Genomic DNA, 15,441 nt, shown 5'->3' on the forward strand with positions numbered 1-15,441 from the left:
TATACAGGCATTTTACTGCTGTCTTTAAATATTGTTATGAATGTCAAGCAAAATGCAGAAGGATAAAATAAGCGCTCTATAAAATGTTACCCTAAATCAGTTTTTAGAAAGGCATGTGTACGCAATGTATTTTTCAGCCGTATTCCGCCTGAAAAAGTTCCCCAAAATCGCAGCTAAAAATGAACATTGTGCGGTGCCCTTTCTGTCTTTGCAACTTCTTTTAGCCGCTTCAGAGTTCGGAACCTGTAAAGAGTTTAAAAGACGTGTCATGTGAGTCATTGGGCGGCTTTTGCTAAGAAGCCGCTCGGCACTGTAGTGTAAAATACATAGAAAAGTTGGTGGCAGAGCTGGCGCAAAAAATGATGGCAAAGCTGCTTCAGTAAAACAAACCACTGGTGCTCTCCTGAAGTGGCTTTGCCTAGAAAAACTTGGCTACTCTACTGGTGGAATCAAGACATCATGTGCACTTTCCCTTAGGCAGGCGGAGTTATCCCCAAAAACTAGTGCCAATCAATATGCTGAATGGCGCTCGTTTAATATACACAACAATGAGGACAGAGCAGTAGTTAATACAATTGATCTGTCACCATACAGCATGCATGAAAATCAACAAACCAAGCAGTCAACGAACATGTGGTTCACTCGGGTCCAGATGTATTGTTTTAGTCACCAAAGACATAGTAGAGCTTGAGCAGATTCAAAGACAGCAATAAAATAAAACGGCACAGCCAAAGCAAAAAATGGACATTTTAAAAATTCCACAATAATTCAATTAGAAACATAGCAAAAAGGCAATGGTATTTACCAGCCAAGATCTCAAGGACTATACACAACAGGATTTTTATTGTAGAGTAGGGTCTCACAAGACAGTGAGGACCCTTGATGCGGGTTGCGAGCTTGCTTATTTTGGCCAAAATATTAACCAATACTTCCTATTATATATTTTTGCACTTTTTTAATCTTACAGGGTGCAGCCAGGCTAATTAATGGTGACCTTGTAAATTAGGCGCTTTCACTTCTGTTAAGCACTGATCAGGTGCTGGGCAAACCGCCTGATCGAATAGCAGGGGCGTGTTGTAGGTTGCTGGCTAGGTACTGTGCTACATGTGTGTGAACTGCGCCCTATTGCAAGTTTAATCTGTGTGCAGTTTTAATGCTAGGCAGCCACCCCCTCCATGGATTGAGAGGTTGAGAGTGATTGTTCATCAGCATTCTGCACCTGTGTTAGCGCCTTCTAATAAGGGGGTCTGCTGCACCCTGTTGTGCATTGTCCTTGAGATCTTGGCTGGTAAAATACCATTGCCTTTTTGCTATGTTTCTCACTGTGTACTTGCAAATGGTCATTTTGCCTTTCTACCGAGTTAATTATTTTCTTTTCTCTGCTCTATGTATAAACAGGAAGTCTCTTGTCCCTGTATGAGTTATCCCCTTCTTCAACTCCTGACCCAGCTGCTGTTCCTATCCCCTGCCAGACTTTTGCAGTGACTCATGACTTGTGCAGAGAAAATTGACTTCCTTTTTACATAGAGCTTAGAAAGATTCAGCTAATCAATTTTTAATCATGTGATGTCATAGGCCTAATGAAAAAGAGAAGAATTATCTAGGTAGAAAGGCAAAATGAGCAATTGTAAGTACACAGTTCTATATAATATGATTAATATGATAAATAATATACTAAGAGGAAAAAACTTTGATGGGAGTGCTTCTTTAATTAATTCACAAGTTCAAAAGTGGTCTTTTTTCAGGCCTTAGTTCTGTAAACTTCAATTTGAGATTAAATGGACTCCTCAAGTGTATGTAAATAGAATAAATATATATTATATACACTGCTCAAAAAATAAAGGGAACACTTAAACAACATGTAACTCCAAGTCAGTAACACTTCTGTGAAATCTACCTCTCCAGTTATGAAGCAATACTGATTGTGAATCAATTTGTCCTGCTGTTGTGCAAATGGAATAGACAACTGGTAGAAATGATAGGCAATTAGCAAGATACCCCCTATAAAGGAGTGGTTCTGCAGGTGGTGACCACAGACAATTTCTCTGTTCTCATCCTTTTTGGCTGTTGTTTTGGTCACTTTTTCATTTTGCCATTGCTCTCACCCCTAGAGGTACAGTAGCATGAGGCGGTGTCTACAGTACAACCCACAGAAGTTGCTCAGGTAGTGCAGTTCATCCAGGATGACATATCAGTGCGAGCTGTGGCAAGAAGGGTAGCTGTGTCTGTCAGCAGTGTCCAGAGCATGGAGCAGATACCAGGAGATGTGGAGGGAGCCATAGGAGGGCAACAACCAAGCAGCAGGACCGTTACCTCCTTTGTGCAAGGAGGAACAGGAGGGGGACTGCCAGAGCCCTGCAAAATGACCTCCAGCAGGCCACAAATGTGCATGTGTGTGCACAAACTGTTAGAAACTGACTCCATGAGGGTGGTATGAGAGCCCGACATCCACAGATGGGGGTTGTGCTCACAGTCCAACCCTGTGCAGGACGTTTGGCATTTGCCACAGAACACCAGGATTGGCAAAGTCGCCACTGGCACCCTGTGCTCTTCACAGATGAAAGCAGGTTCACACTGAGCACATGTGACAGAGTCTGGAGACGCCGTAGAGAGCGATCTGCTGCCTGCAACATCCTTCAGCATGACCGGTTTGGCAGTGGGTCAGTAATGGTGTGGGGTGGCATTTCTTTGGAGGGCCGCACAGCCCTCCATGTGCTCGCCAGAGGTAACCTGACTGCCATTACGTACCGGGATGAGATCCTCAGACCCCTTGTGAGACCATATGCTGGAGCGGTTGGCCCTGGGTTCCTCCTAATGCAGGACAATGCCAGACCTCATGTGGCTGGAGTGTGTCAGCAGTTCCTGCAAGATGAAGGCATTGAAGCTATGGACTGGCCCGCTCGTTCCCCAGACCTGAATCCGATTGAGCACATGTGGGACATCATGTCTCGCTCCATCCAGCAACGTCACATTGCACCACAGACTGTCCAGGAGTTGGCGGATGCTTTAGTTCAGGTCTGGGAGGAGATCCCACAGGAGACCATCCGCAACCTCATCAGGAGCATGCCCAGGCGTTGTAGGGAGGTCATACAGGCACGTGGAGGCCACACACAATACTGAGCCTCATTTTGACTTGTTTTAAGGACATTACATCAAAGTTGGATCAGCCTGTAGTATGTTTTTCCACTTTCATTTTGGGGATGACTCCAAATCCAGGCCTCCATTGGTTAATAAATTTGATTTCCATTGATGATTTTTGTGTGATTTTGTTGACAGCACATTCAACTTTGTACAGAACAAAGTATTCAATGAGAATATTTCATTCATTCAGATCTAGGATGTTATTTGAGTGTTCCCTTTATTTTTTTGAGCAGTGTATGTGTATACATCTATATATATATATTATATATATATATATATATATATATATATATATATATATAGAATATCTATCTATCTATCTATCTATATATAATATCTTTGTGGATTTGTGGATAGAGATGTGTATATCCATGTCCAACATGCTCCAGTGTCTTCAAACTAGTATTGAATACTGTCAAGTAACTGTCAAATAACAGGACCTTCCAGTATCTGGACCTCTTCCACCTTAAATCGTCCCATAATATAGTGTGTGTAAAAAAAAAAAAAAAAAAAAAATCAAACCTCATTCACAAATGGACAGACTTAGACATAATGCACATGTCAAAGCTACCATAACAGTGGAAATTAAAATCTGAACAGTGACAAATTTACTATATACAACATGGATTTGAAATCCATCCATATGCATAAGAAATAAAGCTTTGTTAACATGACATTAGTGCTCTACTCCAAGTGCATTTTACTTATGAAAATAAGGAATGGAATACAACTGTTCTGAATGTCTCTTATGGATCTTTTTTTTTTGTTTTACCTTCTATTTCTTAAGATAAATTACAAAAGTGCATCCATACATTTACATGAATCCTCTTTGAACATCAAATATGGATCACAAGCATATACCAGTTTGTACATCTTTGCAATAAAAGCACATGCTACAGTAAAGATCTCACTTATACCAAATTACGATGTCAATAGATTTAGTTCCAAGTTTACATGGAATGTAAATTGAGGGGTAAAAATCAGATTTAAAAGCAGATTTTTGCAATTCACCCAATACATTGCAAAAAGTGAAATCTGTGTTGCAAATTTACAGCAAATTTAAAATCCACAACACCGTTCAATTACACGTTGTGGGGATAAGATTTGGTAACATTTCATCCATTCTACATGTACTGTAATAGCTTGTAAAAATTCTGTGTATTTGCTCCATGTGAACATACACAAAGGCCCTGATTTATCAAAACCAGTGATCTTCATGCTGGTTTTGAATGAATGAATGAGTGGGTGGGTGGGCGGAGTGTGAGGCCCCTGATTCGTTAAGAGAGTCTGAGTGGCGTGCGTCTTGCCACAAACCTTACTCCAGTCCCTGATGGAGTAAGATTTGTGGTGTAGAGAGATTGATTGTTCTCAGTGGGAGAAACAAAATAATAATCTTGTAGTTATGATATTTTTAGTGGCTAACAAAAATAAAATAAGTATTACAAAACAAGCTTTCGAGACTACTCAGTTCTCTTCATCAGGTATGGTATAACAAAGTATCTGAAGAAACACCAATACATATACAAAAAGAGCACAGACATGACATAATAAATGGACACTTAAAAAAACAAACTGAGCTCATAGAATGAATTATTCATTAGCTTAGATAAGTGTTGTTAAAGTTTTAGTGTCCCAGATCTGATGGCTTCGCTGTCTCTGGAGATAGTGATTATGGATATGTGGTTCTGGTGATGTATCCATGTACTCATGGTTGTTCTGGTGTTGTATTCATGTACTGATGATTATTCTTGTGCTATATGCACGTACTAATGTTGCTTCTGGTGTTGTATTTGTGCACTGAATATGGTCTGGTTCATTTTTCAATGCTGATTCTGGTGTTGTATTCATATACATGATGGTGGTTCTGATCCTGTACAAATGTAGTAATCCTTAACTTGTCAGAAATACACTACATGGCTATGTTAATAAAGTAGTGTGACAACTGCCAAGTTGAGGATTAGTAAATCTGTAATTGTTAGGAGCATTAAACTTTTCTATTTTGGGGGAGGGGTGCACAGGAAAATGGGAGCCCTACCTTGATATATGCTGTGTAATCTGTTACGATCCTTTCATCTTGTGAAATAATTGTATATCACCTACCACATTATCAGTAATCAAAGAGAAACCCTCACCACTCACTCAAAATGCAGTGTGCTGCTCAGCAGCTAGAAGTACTGAGAGTCTGCCTGAGTGTATACACAGAGTGGTATACATTCTCTATATAAAGTCTATGGTTCTATACACCGCTCTCACAGAACACATTTTCAGAAATCACAGCAAACAGTGCATTTTTTGTCACGGTTGTGGCAAACAAACGCACCGCAGTGGCAAACAAACGCACCGCAGTGGCAACACAACCTGAGAGTGCCTGGGGCACCATAAACTCTAAATATGGCCCTGTCTATGTGCGCCATACAATGGATACGCACCACATGAATCCTATACAGGACACTTGCTTGACCCCTTATCTCATATATTCCCCACTGCGCTGTCGTTTGCTTTTTTTTTTTTTTTTCAGAAATCTTCATGTGAGTTGTGAATCAAGAAATCAAAAATATGGAGCAAATTTGTATTTTAAAGGGTTAATCCCTGACTTTACAGTTATCACCTACCCATGCAATAAGGAATAACAGGCTGGTGAGACTTATGACCATTATCGCTGGCAAACCGTGAAACCAAGGTAGGAGAAGGTGATATTGGCATATTATACTATTGATGAATTCCTAGTTACACAAGAACATACTACCTAATTTTAAAGATCTTTTTAGCTATACCCAGAATGAAAAATTATCCTGTATCCTAAGGATAAGGGATAACTCACTGATCATTGGAGTTTCACCTAAGGAATCTACAGTGATCCCAAGAACAAGGGTCAAGCATGTCCACCTCCGTTCCACTCATGGAGCATTTTGAAGAAAGGATGTTCTTCAAACTGCACAGTAAACTTGTCTGTAACTAGGAATTCATAAAAAGAGCAATTGCTAATATAAATAGTAGAACATGCTATTAACACCATGTGTAGCCTTAGCCTAAACATCTGCCAGCTATAATAGTAATGTAGTTGTGATTTCTGTTAATTATAGCATATAACCCATCAAACCGAAAAATGGAAACCCTGTGCAACTGACGCTTATACCACAGCCAGCTGATAAATCTACGACTGAGCTGCCAAAAACTACCAATAAGCAAATATTTAGGAACAGGAGGTGTGAGAAACAAAGTGGCACCTGTGTGGATAGCTGCCTGGCAGTAAGAGAATATTTTTAAGCCATGGATAATAAACAACTTTTAGACATATAGCAGTAGAGACCATATGATAATCAAGACTACAAAATTCTTGTTTGGCACAATGTGTTGGCCCAAAAGAGGTCATGCTACTGTTGGAGAGAAAGGTAGTCTGGCATGATACAATCACACAACAGTCACTGTAAATCTGACTTGATTTGATAGTCATGTCTTTATTAGAGATTAGCGGATCGATCAGAGGATTTAGTTTGAGTCACATTTCCTGAAATTCGTGGTTTATCTAGAATTCGAACAATTCGATTCGCAAAAAAGAAATGCTTGTCCAATATCATTTCACACATTGCTGAAAAATCAGAGAGCAGGCTAACGTCGTTTTGTATTTAAAACGGGGCGCTGCCATCTTGGACACAGTCGCTCCGGATTAGACAGTGTAGGGACAGCGCTGCTGATTTAGGGAGAGATATAAACTGCAAAATAGTTAGTGTAGGGTCTGTAAAGGCTGCCAGAACAAACAGTCCTTTTCAGGACTAATATCCATCCCAGATACCAGGCAGGCAGGCTGTATAGGAGACACAGTGGTTATACCAGCAAACGCATTACAGTCCTGTGTGCACCTGTTGCTGAAATTGCTGGACTTAGCAACAGGTGTCGGGGGCCAGGAAAAATCCTTTTTTTTTCATCTAAATCCTCCTTTTTTTTTCCTCCTTCACACTGTACAAATACCCGTCTTATTAACCTTTTGGTGTGTCCCCCCCCCCCCAAAAAAAAAGCGTGTCTCTGATTTTTCAGACACAAATATAACTGTTGAAAATAGTCTGGTGTAGGCTAGAGAAACAGAAGTGTTGTTTTGCACTTCCACGGTTCAAACCTCTGTATTATCCATTTTGCGCCATTTGTATCTAAAAAAAAAGCAGTTTGAGTGTGTGGCTCACTGTTCACCCGCAAATATCTCTATTTAAAAAAGTGTGGTATACCCCAGTAAACAATAACTGTGGTTTTGCCATCCCACGGTAAAAAATCTCTATTATTCAGCTTTTGGTAGTTTTTTCCGTAAAGAAAAACAGTAGTGTCTCCTGACTGTTGTGACACAAAAATATATCTGTTGAAAATAGTCTTGTGTAGGCCCGACATCCCAGTGTGGTTTTGCAGTTCCACGGGTCAAATCGCTGTACTATCCAGTTTTGGGCCTTTGGTATCTAAAAAAAAAAGCAGTTTGAGTGTGTCGTTCACTGTTCAGCCGCAAATATCTCTATTTAAAAAAGTGTGGTATACCCCAGTAAACAATATCTGTGTTTTTGCCATCCCACGGTAAAAAATCTCTGTTATTCAGCTTTTGGTAGTTTTTTCCGTAAAGAAAAACAGTAGTGTCTCCTGACTGTTGTGACACAAAAATATATCTGTTGAAAATAGTCTTGTGTAGGCCCGACATCCAAGTGTGGTTTCGCAGTTCCATGGGTCAAATCGCTGTACTATCCAGTTTTGGGCCTTTGGTATCTAAAAAAAAAGCAGTTTGAGTGTGTCGCTCACTGTTCAGCCGCAAATATCTCTATTTAAAAAAGTGTGGTATACCCCAGTAAACAATAACTGTGGTTTTGCCATCCCACGGTAAAAAATCTCTATTATTCAGCTTTTGGTAGTTTTTTCCGTAAAGAAAAACAGTAGTGTCTCCTGACTGTTGTGACACAAAAATATATCTGTTGAAAATAGTCTTGTGTAGGCCCGACATCCCAGTGTGGTTTTGCAGTTCCACGGGTCAAATCGCTGTACTATCCAGTTTTGGGCCTTTGGTATCTAAAAAAAAAAGCAGTTTGAGTGTGTCGCTCACTGTTCAGCCGCAAATATCTCTATTTAAAAAAGTGTGGTATACCCCAGTAAACAATATCTGTGGTTTTGCCATCCCACGGTAAAAAATCTTTATTATTCAACTTTTGGTAGTTTTTTCCGTAAAGAAAAACAGTAGTTTCTCCTGACTGTTGTGACACAAAAATATATCTGTTGAAAATAGTCTTGTGTAGGCCCGACATCCCAGTGTGGTTTTGCAGGTCCACGGGTCAAATCGCTGTACTATCCAGTTTTGGGCCTTTGGTATCTAAAAAAAAAAAGCAGTTTGAGTGTGTCGCTCACTGTTCAGCCGCAAATATCTCTATTTAAAAAAGTGTGGTATACCCCAGTAAACAATAACTGTGGTTTTCCTCTTCCACGGTTCTAATCTACTCTTTGTTACCCTTTTTCCATTGATAGTGCAAGTGTAAACTATTTTACTTCATTTACAATGGGCAAGGCGCGTGGCAAGGGACGTGGAAGTGGACGTTCTGGTGATGGTTCGTGCGGAGGACGGGGCCGTGGCCAAGGTGAAAATGTGCCACAACCAACAGCCACATCTTATCGCTCCCACTTCATGACCAAATTACTAGGGAAGCACAGAACAACACCAGTATTGAGAACTGATCAGTGTGAACAGGTTATTAATTGGATAGCAGATAATACTTCCAGTTACCTGGGCACCACCACCTCCGGTCTGTCTTCCACACGGTCAACTCTTAGTAGCCGTGAGTCTCGACCGCATACTCCTCCTCACCCTGATGCTCCTTCCTCCCACCATGCCGAGTGTCGTCAGACAGCATGTGATCCCACACTTGGACACTCTGAAGAGCTGTTCACTGGTCCATTTCCATATTTGGGCCCCTCGCCTGATCCGCTTGAAGTGGTGGAAGAGGAGATCCCATGTTGCGATGCCCAAATATTTGAACAGCCACGGCCACAGGAAGTCGACGTTGGCAATCTGTCACAAGAGGTGGACGATGACGAGACACAATTGCCAGGAAGTGAGGAGGAGGATCGTGGTGCGCAAGTGGAAGAGGAGGAGGTGGTGGATGATCTAGTAACTGACCCAACGTGGAAGGAGGACATGCAGAGTGAGGCCAGCAGCACACAGGGGGAGGGAGGCAGAGTACCCCAACAGGCAGGAAGAAGCAGTGTGGTGGCCGCAGACAGAAGGCAGGCAACCGTTCCCCGTAACACCAACACGAGGGACGTTGCCAGTACAAGCGGTAGGTCTTCCAGAGTCTGGAATTGTTTTAAAGACTCTGCTGATAACCCCAAAAAGGCCATATGTTCCACCTGCCATGCCAGCATCAGCAGGGGTGACAAAACTACCAGCCTGACCACCACCAGCATGATCAGGCACATGGCAGCAAAGCACCCGACCTGGGGGTCAGAAATGCTTCCTGGGGCGATCCCCATGCTGTCCCCATGTCATTTGAGCACAGTCACTATCGTTTTGGGCACTTGTTAGGCTTTTAAAAGACTGCCGAGGGTTCCACCGCAAAAATGCTCGAGTCTCCCATAGACTAACATTGGGCTCGTTGCTTGGGTCGAGCACCCGAGTATCACGGCGAGCTCGGCCCGAGCTTCGAGCACCCGAGCATTTTAGTGCTTGCTCAACACTAATTATCATACCTTGTACAGTGGTGGTCAATACCTGGGCCATCACAGATCAGTGGTTCTCAGTGGATCACAGTTTGTATGGCAGAGTCGTTTTCCATCTCCAGAGTCATTGGGTAAGCCTATTTCTCCTGAAGAGTGCAAGATGTTATGGTTAATGGGTCCTCTATTTTTTCTCCTGTAGCATTTAAGCTCTTATGGTCAGTAGGGTGCTCTCTCTTTTTCGCCTGAAAAGTCTAAGCTGTTATTGTCAACTGGGTTCTCTCTCTCTCTCCTCTCTTCCATGTATATTTCCTGAACAATTACAAGCTTTCTGTTGTTGAGATTTATATATATATAAATTAACAAAGACAATGGGAACCTTTCAAAATCCCCAAACATATAATGTAGGTCCACAAGTCTATGGTTATCTCACAAACCCAACCGTGAATGACCTTCCATGTGGAGACACGCCTAAAGGAGGCGCTTTCAAATTTTTGGGAAAAAAATGGCGAAGTTGATGAATTCGAATTTCAAAAGATCCCCTCATCTCTAGTCTTTATGCGACTTGCATGATCATGTGGTTGGATCAGTTGTTTGAAGTATAGCTAAGGCCTTATCCTCACTCTCACTGTCCTTCAGAATGAGCACTACAAGTTCATAACCTGTAGGCGTAATGGATTCTCTCTTTTTTTTAGGCTTCTCTACTGTAACTTTTTGCAGCAATCAAGATGATGGTTGAGGTTAATCATTTTCATACAGCCTCAGTCTTGTACTATCTTATCTGGCACTCCGAACCTTAGTTCATATATTGTATGCATACAACGACAGGGGACTGAGGCTTACATACATATGTCATATGCTAATTAGTAAGAATTCCAGGGCATTAGTGAGAATCCTGCCCTGTGACTGGCTGAAATCCAGCACCCTGTATGATAGGCGAGGAATGCTAAACATGGCTGCTAACAATTAGTAAGTATCCGAAAAAAGGTATTTAGTGTTGTAAGGGTCGAAGTTCAGATAGCGCTTTAAATGAGCCATTATATGCCTGGGTTCTTAAAGAACTGCTACTTAGTTAATGGGAAGATTTAAAAGCATTTCCTAAATTGCGAACCTATAAGATTACAGATGTCACTCATGTTCATATAATCCACCGGCAGGAGATGAAGGTTTTGCTTTGATGTGCTAAATTGGAGACGGGCTAATGGCACTATTAATATACAATAGTGCATATTTAAGTAGTTAGTAGAATGGTTTTCCTCCGTTTTTGTTCCCAACCACAAGCATTTAAAATGTTCAGTCCTATTTAATATAGATTCAAGACTCCTGAAAGCATGCCTAGCTTAGTACAGCTGATGGCTTGACATGGGATTGTTTGTGAAGAGCTTGCAATGCATTGGAGTTCACTGTTTGACAGATGTCCGCAGCCCTGAGAAGTACACGACTGCAGAGAATAAGCTCAGATAGCTTGGACCAGAGTTTGCCTTTCTTGTTATTGGAGCTTAGGGATAACCTATGCTGTAGATAATCAAAGCTTTGCAAAGGTGATACCTCAGTACGACGCTCGATATGTTGTCAGAAGAGAAGATAAATTGGATATATGATTTGAACACAATGCACGGCGCATGAAAAATATCCATCACGCTATTAATTTTATATTTATTAAATTCATATATATATAAACTGGCAAAGACAATAGGAACCTTTCAAAATCCCCAAACATATACAGTAGGTTCACAAGTCTATGGTTATCGCACAAACCCAACCATGAGTGAACTTCCTAAAGGAGGCGTTTTCCTTTCTAAATGTATATTATCTGGCAATACCAGCAATCAACTAGTTCCTTAAGGTCTCATAAAAGGTATATCTTTATTTTAATATTAGTGATGAGCGAGCACTAAAATGCTAGGGTACTCGTTGCTCGGGTCGAGCAAATTGGAATACTCGGGTGCTCGACCCGAGCAACGAGCCCAATGTAAGTCTATGGGAAACTCGAGCATTTTTCAGGAAGCTCCCCCCGGCGGTCTGCAGACGGCCTAAAACTTGCCCAAATCTATGGGAACAGTGCTCAAATGACATGGGAACAGCATGGGGAAGACCCCTGGAAGCATCTCTGACTCCCAGATCACTGCTGTCAGCAACGTGGTCAGAGTATTACGCCACTTTTATGGACTCACAATAAAACATACAAAAACTAAACCAAAATGGATTTTCCTGGGAAATATGTTAAGGAACATCCTTTCCAGGGTAATGACTTGTATATAAGGCAAAATAAATAACCAAAAGCAAAAATACTCCTCCACAACTTGGGCTATGTTCACACGTAGCGTTTTTGATGCGTTTTTGCACTTTTGCATTGCTTTCAACCAAGACAAATGCATTCAACAGGAAATGCCATTTTAACATTTTACAACCTTATCTGGCCATGTGGTGTGTGACACATCATCAGACATATGCATACAGTGCTGAAAAGACATGGGAACAGCATGGGGAAGACCTCTGGAAGCATCTCCCAGGTCACTGCCTAAAAGTGTGCCCATCATAAGTGATCCTTGGCACATGCGAAGATGCCTCCAGCCATGTTCCTGTCATTGCAGACTTGCAACAATCACCATCCACGTCCTTGTCCCACTGCAGCATTCAGTTGTACCTACCCCATTCCTTGAAATGCAAGCGCAAGTATGCAGGCAGCCACCCACCCACAGGCCGCAATACTATGCTGCCAAATTTTGGACAGCTGCTTCCACTTGAATTGTTCGTGGAGGCGGAAGCTTTTCATAACCTCATGCCAACGGCTGACCAAATTTAGGAAAAACCCCATTAAGAATTTAAAGACACAAGGAGCAGGGCCACAGTAACAAGATACGACATGTTCCTATTAGAAAGGAGAGGGTCTGCTATATAGTTATAGGGTATGCAGTGAGTCCAACGGCTGACCAATTTTAGGAAAAACCCCACTAAGAATTTAAAGACACACGGAGCAGGGCCACAGTAACAAGGTACGACATGTTCCCATTAGAAAGGAGAGCGTCTGTTATACAGTTATAGGGTATGCAGTGAGTCCAACGGCTGACCAATTTTAGGAAAAACCCCACTAAGAATTTAAAGACACGCAGCAGGGCCACAGTAACAAGGTACGACATGTTCCAATTAAAAATGAGAGGGTCTGCTATACAGTTATAGGGTATGCAGTGAGTCCAACGACTGACCAATTTTAGGAAAAACCCCACTAAGAATTGAAAGAAACACGGAGCAGGGCCACAGTAGCAAGGTACTACATGTTCCCATTAGAAAGGAGAGGGTCTGCTATACAGTTATAGGGTATGCAGTGAGTCCAACGGCTGACCAATTTTAGGAAAAACCCCACTAAGAATTTAAAGGCACATGGAGCAGGGCCACAGTAACAAGATACGACATGTTCCCATTAGAAAGGAGAGGGTCTGCTATACAGTTATAGGGTATGCTGTGAGTCCAACGGCTGACTAATTTTAGAAAAACCCCACTAAGAATTTAAAGACACATGGAGCAGGGTCACAGTAACAAGGTACGACATGTTTCCATTAGAAAGGAGAGGGTCTGCTATACAGTTATAGGGTATGCAGTGAGTCCAAAGGCTGACCAATTTTAGGAAAAACCCCACTATGAATTTAAAGACACATAGAGCAGGGCCCCAGTAACAAGGTATTACATGCTCCCATTAGAAAGGAGAGGGTCTGCTATACAGTTATAGGGTATGCAGTGAGTCCAACGGCTGACCAATTTTAGCAAAAACCCCACTAAGAATTTAAAGACACATGGAGCAGGGCCACAGTAACGACAAATTCCCATTAGAAAGGAGAGAGTCTGCTAAACAGTTATAGGGTATGCAGTGAGTCCAACGGCTGACCAATTATAGGAAAAACCCCACTAAGAATTTAAAGACACATAGAGCAGGGCCACAGTAATGACAAATTCCCATTAGAAAGGAGAGTGTCTCCCATAGTGTTGGCCTATGCAGTGAATGCAAGGGCTGCCAAAAATTTGGAGGCACTTCAATGCCCCTTGGAAGAGACGTGGAGGAGGCCTCATAAAAAAATGCTCCCATTAGAATGGAGCGGGCCTCCTATACTTGTAATGCCTATGCACTAAGTGTATGGGCTGACAAACATTTACCCCTGGAGGGTATACATGAACATACTGTATAAAATTTTTTTTTTACGGGCATCATAAACACCCTTTAAAAAAATGATGTGGGTGTTGCATCACAGACCACTGTCACCCTGGTGATATGGTGGTGGAGGATGAGGAGATGGAGGAGGACAAGAGCCAATAGACAAAATCAGGACGTGTATACCCATGTGTGGGTGTGAAAAGGTGTATGGGAATACACCTCCCAAGAAAAGACACTGGATTTGAGTTTGTTACGCTGCTATCATTTGGTGGTGTTGAGAAGTCAGGCCCAATCCAGTCCTTCTTCATTTTTATAAGAGTTAGCCTGTCAGCATTTTCAGTTGACAGGCGGATGCGCTTATCAGTTATAATTCCACCAGTGGCACTAAAAATCTGCTCTGATAAAACGCTGGCGGCAGGGCAGGCCAGGACCTCCAAGCCATAGAGAGCCAGTTCATTCCACGTATCCAGCTTGGATACCCAATAATTATAAGGCACAGAGGGATCACGGAGGACGTTGGTACGGTCTGCAAGGTACTCCTTCAGCGTCTTCCCAAACTTTGCACTCCTTGTGAGAGTACTCCGCGCCTCAGGGCCTGTGCGATGGGAGGGTCTGAGAAAACTCTCCCAGAACTTTGACAGTGTTCCCCTGCATCTGCTGGATTGAAGTTGTGTCTCTCTTGCCTGTACTCCTTGGTTGTCCAACAAAGTGTGCCCTCTGCCGCCAGCGTTTTCAGATGGGAATTTTTTTAATAGTTCCGCAACAAGGGCATTCTGGTACTGCCCCATTCTTGTAGACCTGTCCGCCTCAGGAATAAGAGAGAGAAAGTTCTCCTTGTAGCGTTGGTCTAGAAGTGTCACCAACCAGTAATGACTGTCACCCAAAATTTTGAGAACGCGAGGGTCATGGGAAAGGCAGCGTAACATAAACTCAGCCATGCGTGCCGGACTACTAACAGGCAAGACTTCCGTGTCCTCACCAAGAGGATGACTGACCATGCTCTCCTCCTCCTCCTCCTCTCTGTCCTCTGGCCATCCACGCTGAACATACGGTATGACAGCTGTGCAGGTAGCACCATCTATAGGGCATGAAACTAGCTCCTGTCCTTCCTCCTCCTCCTCTTCTTCCTCATTGTCACCCAATCCACATTGGGATGAGATGAGGCTTGGCTGTGTGTAATCACCCTGTATGGTTCTTTGCTCCATCTCATCGTGCTCCGCCTGCAATGCATCCTCTTTGATTGTGAGCAGAGAGCATTTCAGAAGACAGAGAAGCGGGATGGTGACGCTAATTATGGCATCATCGCCACTCACCATCTTGATGGAGTCCTCAAAGTTTTGGAGGTTGGTACATATGTCTGACATCCATGTCTACTCCTGAGGTCTTATGTGTGGAGTCTGAACTGAATTCCGACGGCGTTGTTGATGCTGGTACTCAACAACTACCCTCTTCTGCTCATAAATCCTTCCCAACATCTGCAG

The sequence above is a fragment of the Phyllobates terribilis genome, unplaced genomic scaffold (assembly GCF_046119375.1).
Source record: "Phyllobates terribilis strain yellow unplaced genomic scaffold, ASM4611937v1 Scaffold_8__6_contigs__length_399053987, whole genome shotgun sequence".
NCBI classification, from domain to species: Eukaryota; Metazoa; Chordata; class Amphibia; order Anura; family Dendrobatidae; genus Phyllobates; species Phyllobates terribilis.